This window comes from Alnus glutinosa, chromosome 11 (assembly GCF_958979055.1).
Source record: "Alnus glutinosa chromosome 11, dhAlnGlut1.1, whole genome shotgun sequence".
Lineage (NCBI taxonomy): Eukaryota > Viridiplantae > Streptophyta > Magnoliopsida > Fagales > Betulaceae > Alnus > Alnus glutinosa.
The window spans coordinates 23,272,663-23,288,270 of NC_084896.1; the positions used below are offsets into that span (position 1 = coordinate 23,272,663).

The window sequence follows — 15,608 nt, forward strand, 5'->3', positions numbered from 1 at the left end:
ATTTACTAGTCAAAGAAGTCTTGAAATGGAGAGTAGGAAATGGTGACTTAATCAAAATTTGAAAAGACAAAGGGTTACAAACTCACACTTTCTTTGCAGTCCAATCGCCTAGAAAGATCTTGGGTGAAGATGTAACAGTAGTAGATTATTGACAAAGACACAAGGTGGTTGTGATGGGAGAAACAACAATATTCAAACTCCCTATCTATGTGAATCTACAAGGAAACTATAAAATAGAGCAAAATATATGCGGAAAATATATATCAAAACACCACAAGCACAAGACACACAATTTTTAAGTGGAAAACCTTCTCAGTGTGAGAAGGAAGAAAAACCACCGGACCGTAGTCACTCAAACAATTCCACTATCAACAATTACGGGAATACATGAGTTTTCTCTAGTATCTTCAAAAAATACAATTTCTTGGCTCAAATCAACTTCTACAAGAATTAAAGAAGGATCTCACCAAAGGAGGCTACTGTTAACGAGCTGAAAAACGACCAAGGGATGCTCAGAATCCAATGTCCATAGTTCACAATGAAGATTCACGTGTCATGAACATCCGTACAAAATTTCAGCTCAATCGGACCACAAACGCTCGTTGATCGGAGCAGGTGATAAAATCTGGACGGAAATTCCAAAAACTGGCGGCAGCTTCTTTTCTTTTCTTTCTTGTATTTTTCTGGTTGCTCTCTTGCCTCTTTGCTACAGCAAAGGGTACGATTATTAACCCTCTTTGGGCCTCTCTACCCATGGGCTAAAATAAAACAACTTTTGGGTCATCCTCACTTAGGAGGGAAACCCAACCCAACAGGTTGAATGTCTCATCGAGTCATGAGGTGTTCCAAGAAGATGAAATGCCCCAATATGTCAAATGCCACTAAGTCTCTATAATAAGAGATTCAGAAAGATGAGCTCATTTAGAGTTGCACTTTTGACAGAGAGTTCTCAGTTAGAATCATCTATCACTTAGAAAAGGAAATCAAAGAATAAAGGATAATGCTCATAAGCTAATATGCAAATCGAGGATGCTATGGAAGAAGATTTGGTAGATGCAAGTTCCAAATAGAGTTAATTTTATTATATATATATATATATATTTAATGTGGAGGGCATGCAATAATTTGTTGCCATTAAAGGCAAATTTATGCAAGAGGCAAATAGCTAGTGAAAGTCTTTATATATGTGGGCGAGGAAACAACTAGCCATATTAAAATTGGCCGTTGACTACAGGCAGTGGAGGCGGTAACTAGTTGGGCTAGTGAACTGGGTCGTTGATTGACCCGGTTGGCATGCTTTGACTCGTGGACTGGCTTGATTGGGTTTTGGAATGGACTTGCTGGCCTAAGATGAGTGGTGGGCCAGGTTGACATTTGGGCCAGCTAGCATGGTTGGCTGAGTCTGGTCGAAACTCGATTGGACCAGAATTGAATATTGAGCCGAATTGGTTGACCTGGCCGGCCTTCTAAGCCGAGCTGGGTTGGGCCATGAAACCCTATGACCCAATTTGAAACTAGTTTTGGATCGGGTTAAGAAAATTAGGCCATGAAGGCTTGAACCCATTGGAGGTCTGCTTCGACAGTTGGGCCTATTGGGTTGAACCTAACCGATTTCAGGAGGCTCTAGAATCGAATTGAATCAGGTTGAACTGGTACAAAAAGGCATGATCTGGGTTGAGCCGGACAGGAAAAGACATGAACCGATTTGAACCGGATTGGTAACTGGATTGGATTGACGTGCATGAGAAGTGCTGTTGCGCATGCAATTAATGCGCTAAGGAAGTGCCGGTGCATGTGGAGCATGAAAAAGACATGCAGAACACTCCTTCGGGGTGTGGAGGTGCGTGGAGAGGTTGGCCGACACGTGGTGGCACAAAAAGCGATTGGCTGGAGCACCTAAACCATCTGGACGGTGCATGGAGGCACATGCAAACTTTTATGGAGCTCTTCTGGGTGGCTTTAGAATCATCAGCTTTGGATATGCTTGTAGGTGGTTTCATCCACTGGAAAGGACACTTGTAACGGCGCATGGATGAAGGACCAAATCCTTTGGGTGGCGCATAGAGGCTCGTGCGGCCGCCGTAGGTGATGGCTCTTCCATAGATCAACATATATTTACATCACAAGCTTGATTATGTGATTATCTTTCCAAATTGAGTTGTGGTGAAGGTGTGGAAGAGATTGACAACAGTTTTAGAGGTGCGAGGTGGCATGTGGACGAATGGAATTCTGAGATAGTCGTAGAGTATGCAAAGGACGCTTGGAAAACGTCAAGGATGTTGAAGGCCACAAGAAAATGGCTCTGATACCATGTTAAGTATATTGGAAAAATAATAAAAGAGAAAGAGAAGAGAGAGAGAGCGGAAGCATGTATGGGCTATATCTTTAATATATTGAAGTATATCAAACAATAATATTGAGAATATATTGAAGTATATCAAGCATGTATGGGCTATAAATAGGGAATTTATGAGTGGTGAACAAAAAACAGAAACCTAACAATGAAATTAAATCAAACATAATATTGAGAATATAAAATATTTTAACATGGACACGAGATGATTTTAGACTCTCAGTAGATTAAACCACATTACATGTTTCTTTCTTAATTTTTTTTTCCCCTGAATATTACATGCTAGTGGAAGTATGATTGAGTATAATATATATGAGCCGTATTGGGTGTCAATCAAATAAAAAACTCGCATCATAGATTTTGATATCTACATATCTACCTTTCATGAACTACTTGTTAGGACACACGGGTCTGCAGACACTACAACTGCAGTTTCTACAAAATGCAGTATGGCCATACTGCATATTACTTGAAGTCATCTCCTCCTTACATCCATACTTCTCTAGACTGCAAATTCAACATTTCCCATGTTTCTCCATGCTGCAAATCACTCCACCATTCTGCGAAACACATCAACCATACCTCTAACTCCCTGTACACACAACAACTTAGGACTAATGAAGCTGTCCTTTATCATGTGTTTATTTATGTAAATCTGTTATTTTACTCATGTAAACATAGTATAAATTGGTGCATTGTTCACCATTGTTTGTATCAGAAAAGTTAAGCAATATACAGTTGTTCAAATTTCTCTTCTGAAATTCTTCATGGTATCAGAGCCTAGTTAGGCCAACGCCAATCTTTCCTTTCTCACCTTTTAACTCTTACAACTCTCACCACATCTGTCCTATTTACCAAAACATGGCAACCACTTCAACCACATCTTCCTCGAGCTCTTCCACCTTTGTTCTGCCAAACCTTGCTTCATTTACAAACACCAAACACGATGGACCTAACTATATGTCTTTGTTCTTTCTTGTTGTTCCTATTCTCAAGAGTCATAACTTCATGGGCATTGTGGATGGTTCAGAACCCTGCCCACCTCAATTTGTGTCAGATGAGCAAGGCAAAGATGTTCTCAATCCAGAATATTCTCTCTAGAACAAGAATGACCAGTTTATTCTAAGTTGGCTCAACACAACACTCAATGAGTCTGTGTTGTCCACTTTATATGGCCTCCATACATCTCAACAAGTATGGAACTTTTTGGCCACTAGATTTGCATCGCAATCTAGAACTCAGGTGACTCACCTGAGTCGTGAACTTCAAAGTATCCGTCAAGGATTCAAGATCTGTTCTGCCTACTTGCAAGAAGCCAAAAACTTGGCAAATCAACTAGCAGCAATTGGGAAACATACTGATGATGAAGACTTAATCTCTTTTATCATCAATGGTCTTAATCCCACTTTCAATACCTTTGTCACCACCTTTACTATCACCACTAAAGACAAACTTCCAACCTTCACAGAATTTCAAGATGAGCTCCTTAATCATGAGGCCTTTATCAATCAGCAGTAGCAAGCATCAACTACTGATGTTCAAACTTTGCACTTTTTGCACAACATCGAGGACAAGGAGGATCTTCAAGATAGAATTTTCAGCCCTTCAACCGCAAACCAAAAGGAGCTCAATACAACAAATATTCTCCACGACCAGTAGCTAGATTCTCCCAGCCATTAGTCAGATTCCCTCCCCCAACAGTTACATTTTCACGACCTGCTCCTCAAAGGACCTCCTCTGCACCAACCACTCCAGCTCCTCATCGACAAACTCCTCTTTCCCATGGATCCTTTCAGCCAACTCCTCGGACACCCTGTCAAATTTGTGAAAAAAGCAGCCATCAAGCCATTGATTGCTTTCATAGAATGGATTATGCGTATCAAGACAGGCATCCCCCTACACAACTTGCTGCCATGGCAGCTCAAACCAACACTGAATTGGATGATCAGCAATGGTTTGCTTATAGTGGTGCCAACTCCCACATCACCAATTAATTGGAGAACCTATCTCTCCAGCAGCAACCATTCAAAGGGTCTGAAGCAGTAGCAGTTGGAGATGGTGGAGGTCTTGAAATTGAAAACACTGGTTCAGCTATCCTAACATCTTCCAATTCTCACTTTCATTTTAAACATATTACATTATCCAACTAACCTCTTGCCTATTCAAAAATTCTACAAGGATAATGATTGCTACTTTATTCTTACCGACTCTCATTTCTTTGTGAAGGAACTCAAGACACACAGGTTGCTCTTGGAAGGTAGTAGTGAAAATGGGCTATATCCTCTGCGGTTCAAAGGAGCTCTCTCAAAATCCAAACCTCTCTTTACTACCTTTGTAGGACTAAGAACTACTCTTTTCGTGTGGCATTATAGGCTAGGCCACTCATCCTTTTTTAATGTAAACCGTGTATTGAAGGCACATGACTTGCCTGTTTCCAATGATGATTCCACTAAAAATCCTTTTTGTGACTCATGTCAATTGGGAAAAAGCAAAAGACTTCCTTTCTCTGCATCTAATCGGCTTAGCACCAAACCTCTTGCTCTCATTCATATTGATGTATGGACATCACCTATTCCATCCATTAGGGACTGCAAATATCACATTATATTTGTAGATGACTTCACAAGATACACATGGTTGTACCCTTTGCATAACAAATCTGATGCCTATGAAATATTTGTCAAGTTTAAGACATTGGTGGAAACTCAATTCTGTCATAAGATCCAAAGTTTACAATCTGATGGTGGAGGGGAATTCACCTCCATTCAGTTTCAAGTCTTTCTATCTCAAAATGGCATAGCTCATCGAAAATCTTGTCCTCACACTTCTCAGCCGAATGGCCTAATTGAGAGGAAACTTAGACACATCTTGGAAACTGGACTTACATTGCTTGCACATTCCGAATTGTCTAACAAGTATTGGGTAGATGCTTTTCTAACATCTGTCTATATTACCAATTACTTGCCTACACCCACTCTCAATCATATATCTCCCTATGCCAAACTTTATCGAAAAGATCCTAATTACTCCCTCCTTCGAGTTTTTGGTTGCAAGTGCTTTCCTTTACTTAGACCCTACACTGCCAACAAGCTAGAATATAGGTCAAAAGCATGCATTTTCCTGGGTTATAGCTATGGTGGTTATAGATGCTTAGATCCCTTCACTGATAGAGTCTACCTTTCAAGACATGTTATCTTTGATGAACAATCCTTTCCAGCTACAGATCATGCTCAACTTCAACTGCCAACCAAGATCAATGTTGCGTCTGATTCATTCTTCACCATTTTGGTAAGTCATACTTTATCTCCCTCTTCCTTGATATCTGATTCTGATATTGCTACCACTGACCATGTCACATAGCCTCTTCCATCCACTCCTCCTACTTTATCTTCCTCACCAATAAATGATTCCATTATCCCTCAATAGAATGACTCTCTTCCCTCTGCAGAAATTGCAGAAACTGAACCTGCAACACTGCCACATATTTCTACCTCCCTACAATCACCACATGCTTTCCTTTCCACTGAATGTATTCAACCGTTACCCTTAGCACCTAAATTTGTCCAAACATTTCCTCTAGCAGCCACATCTGAATCCTTAGCACCCAAATCTGTCCAAACATTGCCTTTAGCAACCACACCTGAATCCACTCATCCAATGATCACTAGATCTCACACTGGCTCTCTGAAACCTAAGACATTCACTAACTACCAGCTCTACTACACCACACACCATCCCTTCAAGTGTCATTTAGCCATCTCTCCCATCATTGGGCCAACCTCCTACTCCAAGGCTGCAACTGACCCTCGCTAGAAAACTGCCATGGATCAAGAGCATGTAGCCTTAATTTCAAATGGAACATGGACTCTTTGTCCTCGACCTTTCAAGCATAATGTGATCCAAAACAAGTGGGTTTATAAGGTAAAACAAAATTCAGATGGCACCATTGACAAGTTTAAGGCACGGCTAGTGGCAAAGGGATTTGAGCAACAAAGTGGAATTGATTACACAGATACGTTCAGCCCTGTCATCAAATCTCCCACAATCCAAATTGTTCTAGCTTTGGCAGTGACTTATAATTGGCCCTTGAGGCAATTAGATGTCTCTAACACCTTCATTCATGGTTCTCTCATGGAAGAAGTTTATATGGAACGTACAACCACAAGGCTTCATCAACAAAGATTATCCCCACTATGTCTGCAGATTGCATAAGTCCATCTATAGACTTAAACAAGCCCCTAGAGCTTCGTTCCATTGCCTTTCCAACACCCTGTTGGAACTAGGCTTCAAGGCATCCTTGATGGACACTTCCTTCTTCATTTTCAGCCGGAATAACATCAAAGTGTTCCTCTTAATTTATGTGGATGATATTATTGTTACTGGAACTCACTTTCATGTTATTAACTCTCTAATTACTCAATTGCAGACCAGATTTCCCATCAAAGACCTAGGAGACTTAGCCTTCTTCCTTGGTATACAGGTTACACGCTCAGCAACTTCACGCCATTTATGCCAAGTCAAGTACATCAAGGAGCTTCTCCATCGCACTCGAATGCTCGGTGCTAAGCCCGCACCTTCACCCTGTCCAGCCAGTTCTAAACTCTCTAAGCTTGATGGAGAGTCTCTTCCAGATTCCACTAAATACAGACAAGTTGTTGGTGCTCTCCTCTATTGCACACTTACTAGGCTTGACATTGCCTATGCAGTCAATCAACTATGTCAACATATGCACTCTGCTTCCACCACACATTGGACTGCTGCCAAGCGTGTCCTATGCTACCTCAAACATACTCTTGATCATGGAATGCTATTTACACCAGGAAATGTTCATCTTCAAGCCTACAGTGACTCTGACTGGGCAAGGAATCCAGATGATCGTTGATCAACCTCTGGTTTTGGGGTCTATCTTGGCAATTGTTTAGTCTCTTGGAGTGCTTAGAAACAGGCTGTTGTATCCTGATCTAGTACTGAGGCTGAGTACCGTTCCATGGCCCTTACCACTGCCGAATTATTTTGGATTCGCATGCTCCTTCAAGAATTGTGCATCCCTCTAACTTCACCTACAATCCTATGGTGTGACAATCTTAGTGCACTTGCACTTGCCTCCAATCCGGTCTACCATGCACGCACCAAACACATCGAGGTTAACTACCATTTTATTCGGGAAAAAGGTCCTTCATGGTGACATCCTCATCAAATTTCTCCCCACTCATGACCAGGTAGCTAACATCTTCACTAAATGATTATCTTCAGCTCAAGCTCATGGGGGAGAAGCTGAAGATAATCCTTTGGTGAAGATGTCAGCTACCTAGTCATGAGTAGGGAGAAATTGGATGAGAATGTCACCATTAAGGACCTTTTTCCCGAATAAAATGGTAGTCAACCTCGATGTGTTTGGTGCGTGCATGAATGGAGTGAAGTTGCTGCGCGTGTAACCTGGATACCTCTGGATACCAAGGAAGATGGCTAAGTCTCCCAGGTCTTTGATGGGAACAATATAATATATTAGCTACTCACATTAATTCTGATTCCTGCAGCATATAATATATCCATGCATAATCTAAGATCTTTAAAAATATTGTTTCATGAGCATCCAATATTTATACATGCTTTTGATTTTCAAACTGGGAAGGATAGCTTGCCAAAACTAGGGAAAAGAGTTTGTGCAAAAAAAGATAGGTAAAATTTTCACGTGTTCTAGTCAACCTAGCTAACACTATCCTTGCTCAAAGGTCCATAAATCTTGAACAAAAATATGGCCCTCACTCAGTCTTATTAACCACTCTTTTCTCCATTTAGGGAAAGCAAGCATGGCAGTACCACCTCTGCAACCGCAAGCAGACAACAAATATATAACCAACATGTTGTCGTGTGAACTACTTGTTATATTGCTTCTCCCCAACATTTTTGCGTCCCAAACAATCATTAACACCCTGCCGGGCTATTCTGGTGATCTCCCTTTCAAGCTTGAAACCGGGTGAATACGTGTATATATATATATGTTTGTTTTTTATGCTAATTACTGTTTTATTGTAACTTGAGGAAGGTGTCGATGAAGATTATGGATTTTGTAATTAAACGTACAGGTATGTAGGCGTGGGGAGTTGGATGATGTGCAGCTTTTCTACTATTTCATTGAGTCTGAGAGGAGTCCAAAAGATGATCCTCTAGTGCTTTGGCTCACCGGAGGCCCGGGTTGTTCTGCCTTTTCTCGCCTAGTCTATGAAAATAGGTATGCATCTGAACCTTTACCATGTCACCTATGGAAGAGATATAATGGGGCTGTTGGGACTGTTCGGACACCTTGGCATTGTTAATCTCCCTTACAAGGATGCAGACCTGATTGATTAACAATGCCAGATTCCCTTTTGATCAATCTGCATTGATCTCTATAATTATTTATAACTTTTATTCAATGATGGTGGCATGGATTGGAACTATAAAAGCTATAGCCAAGTATAAAGAGATGCAGATTGTGATCAAAAGGGAATGTGGCGGTGTTAATCAATCACAGCTGCATCATTACGAGATGAATTTAATTAAGAAATGTGATATACATCATTTTCTTGTCCTTCTTCAATTCTCTTACTTTTGAAAATTACTATTAGATCTGCAGAGCCTATGTGAGGGATTCAGATGAGCCCTTCAGATCCAATAATAATTTTCTAAAGTGAGATGATGAAAAAAGGACAGGCCATAAAATGAATCATTTCACTTTAATTAATGATCCTACAATAATTAGCTAGAGATCAATGGTACTTACACATGGCACAATGCAATTTTACTGACTTTTTATTTTTACACGTGATAAACGTCAAACTAACAGAAATAGATTGAGGGTCCGTTTGAATTTACGATTTCAAAAAATGAGATTTGAAAAATTGATTTTTAAAAAAGTAGTTAAGCATTTGACAAAATTACAGTTTGACCTTTAAAATCGTAGGTTTTAACATTTAAAATTCTGTGTTTTAAAAAAAACTTCATTGACTGCGATTTGAAAAAGCAGTTTTCAACGTTCTCAATACGTAATTTTTTATAAATATAATTTCTAAACGATTATTTAAAATCGTGTATATATATATATATATATATATATATATATATATATTATTGCCGTAGTTTCTACGGTTCATAAAGAGTAAGAAAAACGCAGTACCTGCCATTAATCCTAATCGAGCCAGCAGCCTAACAGATCAGATGTTTCTTTTTCTTTTTTTCTTTTTTTCTTTTTTAATATTTTTATTAGTCCAAGGGATGGGTGTTTATTAATTAGAGATAGCTCGGTTGGAACTTGAGCCAGGTCAAAATCAATTAAAAAAAAAAAAAATGTTATCTACACATTTCTTGTTCTTATACATATTTTTTTGTGCGATTTTCTCATCCGATCGATCAATCTCATTAATTTTGAATTTAAGTTAATAGACGTGACAACCGTATATATATGATATTAACCATATAAATTGAGACGTATATATGCTCAAAAGAATGTGCAGAAAATCTACTAATAATAATATATATCCAAATTAATTTGGGTTAAAACAATTTATGATTCATTTAATAAGTATCTAAATTAGGATTGGGTAGTTGTACATTTGAATTTATTTTAGCTTTAAATACAAATTTAATAATTGTGGTTTACGACTTTATCAACAAGCTCATTCAGTTTTCAAAAGTGTTAAATTTAGTCATTGTGCTTTTCACCTTTATCAATATGGTCCTTCTGCTTATATGTCGTCTAAAAAACTAACATAATTTTTACCATGTGTACAAAAAATCACGTAAGACTTATAAATTAAAGCACGGTCACATATTATTATTATAGATCCCATATACAACAGTTGTTTTTTTTTTTTTTTCTTTCTATTTTTTTTTCTTTCAATACTTAAAACGTTTCTCAAAATTTTACCAAACCAAAACTATATATAGTCTCTAATTCGTTTTGATGGCTCTTGATTTCTTGGAACTCCTACGGTATTAATCGATCTACCGTGTAGATTTTCTCAAATATTAACTATTGTTTTCAAAATAAATGATTCAGATTTAGTCATATCAGCATTTGTCACTTCTAATTAGAAGGTAATTACAAATATGTAATTAATACTGAGTTGTTAAATCTGATAAATTAAATGGTGATAAATTAAAGAAGCCTAACCCTGTTGAAACCAATCTGCTTTCATTCTTGGCAGAAACATTGCAGAAAATGTGTTGCTAGCTCAAGAGCTTGTGAGAAATTATCATAGAAAGGATGGCAAGCCTCGGTATACTTTGAAAATAGACTTGATGAAAGCCTACGATTCCTTAAACTGGGATTTTATTATTCAATCACTACAAAAAAATCACCTTTTCTTGACAGTTTTTTTTAAGACGGTTTTGAAAACCATCTAGAATTATAGTTTTATAGACGATTTTATAAAACCGTCTGTAAATTTACAGACGGTTTTATCAAAACCGTCAAAGAATTAATTTACAGACGGTTTTTTTAAATACCGTCTATAAATTTACAGACGGTTTTAATATAACCGTCTGAAAATTAAAATATACAGACGGTTTTATTAAAACCGTCTGTAAATTTACAGACGGTTTTATAAAACCGTCTAGAAATTAATATTCAAACTAATTTCCAGACGGTCTGCAAATTTAGAGACGGTTTTATTAAAACGTCTATATATTTTAATTTTTAGACGGTTTTATTAAAACCGTCTGTAAATTTACAGACGGTTTTAATAAAACCGTCTAGAAATTAATATTCAAATTTATTTAGAGACGGTTTTAATAAAACCATCCTTAAGTCAACAGTTTACAGACGGTTTATTTTTGAAACCGTCTGTAACATTTTTCCTTTTTCTTTTTTTTTTTTCTTTTCTTTTCCTGTTTTTTTCTTTTTAAAACCCATCTCTCTCTCAGAGCCGAAACCCATCTTTCTTTTCCTGTTGTTTCTTTCTTCCTCTTCATGTACGAAACCTATCTCTCTCTCAAAGCCTCTTCGTTCTTCTTCCTCTCTCTGGCCTTCGATTGAAGACGGACGTCAACAGCATCTGGACGGTCGGCAGGAACGGGACGCGCGACGGGATCTGGACGGTCGGCTAGAACGGGACGCGCGACGGATTCTCTCGACGGATTTCGGCCGGATCCGGCCGGATCTGTTGAACGTACGCCGGTGTACGTGCGTGGGTTTGACAGATCCGGCCGAAACCCACGCTCGGCCGGATCTGTGGTCGGAATACAAAGAGAGATCCGGCCCTTCCTCTCTCTTTCTCTCCCCCCTCCGGCCATCCTCGTCACCACTATTTCCCAAACCATTGGACGGATCTAACTGTGCTCATAACAATCTTTGGTTTTTTTTTGGGTTTGGATTGTGTTTGTTTATTTTGTATTTGCTTTTGATTTGGAGTTAATGTTTGATGGGTAGTGCGAGAGGTGCGGTGGAGAAGAAGCTGATGGAGATGGAGAACGTGCGCATACGTGCGACTGTGACGACCTTCCGGTGGTTCCTTTAGCCGGCGAGATGGTGGAGATATTGAAATGGACAACCTTCTGGTGGTCCTTCAGCCGGATGGACAAAAATAATTATAATTATAAATATATTAGAAAATAATAATGATTATAATTTAAAAAAAAAAAATTATTTTTTTTAAAAAAAAAACAAATTGTGGACGGTTTTGGGCAAAACCGTCCATAATTTTCTGGACGGTTTTTCTCAAACCGTCCAAAATCAGTTATGGACGGTTTGGTCCAAACCGTCTGGATTTGCGGACGGTTTGACCCAAACCGTCCATAACCCGGATTAGCGACACAAATTCATGGACGGTTTGAAACCATCCAGAAAAAACCGTCTGGACTTTTTTCCAGACAGTTTTTTGCAATTTCTGGATGGTTTGAAACCGTCCAGAATTGCCAAATTTTTTGTAGTGAATGTTTGGCTTGTCTCGGGTTTCCAGAAAAGTTCATCAATTGGATTAAAGTTTATATAACTTCCCCTAGATTTTCTGTATCTTTAAATGGTACTCTTACATGATATTTTAAAGGGGCTAAGGGGCTGAGACAAGGGGATCCTCTTTCCCCTTATTTGTTTGTCATTGCCATGGAAGTGCTATCTCAGATTTTGAAGGAATACACTTCTGTTGGTTCTGGTTTTAAATTCCATTACTGTTGCTCTAAATTGAAGTTAACCCATCTATGCTTTGCAGATGATCTTCTCATTTTTTTTCTGAGGCTGATATGTCATCTATTTCTATCATTCAAGCGGCTCTTATGGAATTTGAGCAATTATCTGGTCTGAAAGCTAACCCGGCAAAAAGTTCTTTTTTTTGTTCGGGTGTTTCCTCTGGTTTGAAGATCTCTTTGTTGGATAAACTACAGATGAAGGAGGGTCATTTTCCTATCAGATACTTAGGAGTTCCTTTGATCTCTACGAAGCTGTCTGCATCTGATTGTAAGGTTCTGGTTGATAGAATTTCAGGCCGTATAGGTTCATGGACCTCAAAGAACCTCTCTTTTGCTGGAAGACTTCAGTTGTTATCCTCAGTTCTCTATAGTCTTCAAGTCTTTTGGTTAGGGATTTTCATCCTTCCAAAGAAGATTATTAGGGATATTAGTCAAAAGTTTAATCGGTTTTTGTGGAATGGAAAAGATAGTAATTCTGCTAAAGCTAAAGTAGCTTGGAATGATGTTTGTTTTCCTAAGAAAGAGGGAGGTCTTGGATTGAAAAATTTAGAAGTTTGGAATAGAACTTCTATTATGAGGCATATCTGGAACTTATTTGCTTGTGCTGGATCCATTTGGGTTGCTTGGATTAAAATGTACTTGCTGAAAGGTAGGAGTTTATGGAGTGTGAACATTCCTCAGGATTGTTCTTGGTGTTGGAGAAGTCTTCTTAAACTTCGGAATGTTGTTAGGGACTTTATTTCTTTTGAGGTTGGAGATGGTCAGAATATTCATTTATGGTTTGATAATTGGCATCCTTGTGGTGTATTGATTGAAAGGTATGGTTCTCGGGTTGTTTATGATGCTAGAAGTGGGCTAAATTCTAAACTTTCTTCTGTTTTGAGTAATGGGAATTGGTGCTGGAATCCGGCCAGGTCTGAGGATCTTGTTGCTATTCAAAGTCGCCTACCTGAAATTGTTTTGGGCCATGTTGATAAGCCAGTTTGGAAGATTGCTCGGAATGGTTCTTTTGTGAGTTCTGAAACCTGGAATTTCTTGAGGGATAAGAAAGCTGAAGTTGAATGGTGGCATCTGATTTGGTTTCCTTATGCTATCCCAAAACATGCCTTTATTCTTTGGTTAGCAGTACAAAACAGGTTAACAACAAGTGATCGCCTTCTTGTTTGGGGTTTCAATGGAGATCCTCTTTGTGGGTTCTGTCATCATGTTATTGAAAGTAGAAATCATCTTTTTTTTGAATGTAGTTTCAGTTCTAGAATTTGGAAGTCTTGTATACAGAGGTGTCCTGGTGTGCCTTGTTCGCTTGACTGGCAGGTTTTGTTGACAGAGGGTTGCAGAAATTGGAAGAAGAAAACTATGTTGGGGGTTTTGTGTAGGTTGATTTTTGGATCTGCTATACATGGTTTATGGAAAGCTAGAAATGCTATTCGGTTTTGTGGAGTTCCTTATACTGAGGAGCAGATTCTTAAGAGGATATTTTGGGATGTTAGAACCCGGATTTCTGGGAAAGGCTCTTTCAAGAAGACTAGAGAAAATGTTTTGCTTTGTCAGATTTGGAATTTAGATGATTCTGTTTTGAACTAATTCCAGTCTGTTATTTTTAGTTTGTTGTTGTTTGGTTGCAATTTGTTTTGTTTTGTCGACAGATGTTGTTTTGTTTGGCTACAGTTTTGTTTCTGCAGTTTGGTTGGTTTTGTTGAGTTGCTTTTGTGTAACTCTGTTTTGGTGGTTTAGTTGTTAATAATATGCTTACTTATTCATCTAAAAAAAAAAATTAAATGGTGATATTGTATTTACAGTACTATAGAATACCTTAGAAATTTTAGTGAATCCTAATCTAGTTTTGACTAACTAGTAACTATTACATGTATATATATATATTTTTAATGAACCAATTCTTTACAAAATCCTTTGCATTGGATAGGGGATTTAATAAAATGAATCAGAAATTATATTTGCCTCGTTCATACTTGGTTGTATAGTAGGCCCGCTTTCATTTGACTATGCGAATTCCAGCAGGAGCTCCCCGACATTTAAATTGAACCCATACTCGTGGACAAAGGTACGTTTGAGGTTTTTTTTAATTTATTTTAATTAGGCTAATTATTTATGCATTTTGTCAATATATATTATATATACAAAGTGGTGACAATATATATTTCTCTAGGTTGCCAACATAATATTTCTAGATGCACCCGCCGGCACTGGATTCTCGTATGCCAACAGTTGGGAAAGGATACAGCATGACTGATACACTCTCAGCAGCACAAACCTATACTTTTCTAAGGAAGGTGATGATCAGTTAAATATTGTTAGATATTAATTGGGAAATATTATTGAATTTTGAAAATTAAGAAAGAGAGCACTTAATTAACAGTGATTATTTATGATTTAATTCAAGAAATTTGCACAAGCATGCATGCTAACTGTTGATGATGATTTTCATCCCGGTGACGTGGCAGCCTCAAATTCACCCCTTTGCCTGTAACCTGCAACAAAACAAAGACCCGCTGGGGGTTGGCCGGCGGTGCCTCCTCCGACGCCCAAATCAGTTGGAGTGTGAGAGGGAAAGAGTATGAAGCTTAATGTTAGATTCGATTCCTACCTCTTAGATGATAGGTATATATATATACTCCACTTTACTGTTGATGAATAGCAAAAAGTCTTGTTATTGTACAGTGTGAACAGTGACCGGTAAGGTGTGAAGATGCTAGGCATGGTGCTACCTACTAATTTCTGACCTGATTTGACAAGTACTAAGATCCTAATAAATGCTAAGGATCCTGATGACTCCCGACCAACCATATGTTCCTGAGACCTTGGTCATTCCCGACCAAGCGTATAACCCGAGTAGTCGTTCCCGACAGAGCATATAATCCGACACGTGCACTACCCGAGTGGGGAATAATAATTCCCCAACAGTTACCCCCCAATTCTTTTATCTCTTTTTTGAGATAAAGAGAATTAAGCAAGGGAATTATGGAAATCGATGCTTCGAAATTCTAGAATCTCAAATTTTCGCACTTCTTGAGCTTTGGCCGTGATAAGGTGACTTTTCTTGAGCTTTGGCCGGGTTCCAAGTTTTTGTAAT

At 38.4% G+C, this 15,608-nt stretch overlaps 1 pseudogene; it reads left to right on the forward strand.

The window, feature by feature from the left end:
- Positions 1-8,156: 8,156 nt before the first annotated feature.
- Positions 8,157-8,670, forward strand: LOC133881238 (serine carboxypeptidase-like 1; annotated as a pseudogene).
- The last annotated feature ends 6,938 nt before the right edge of the window (positions 8,671-15,608 follow it).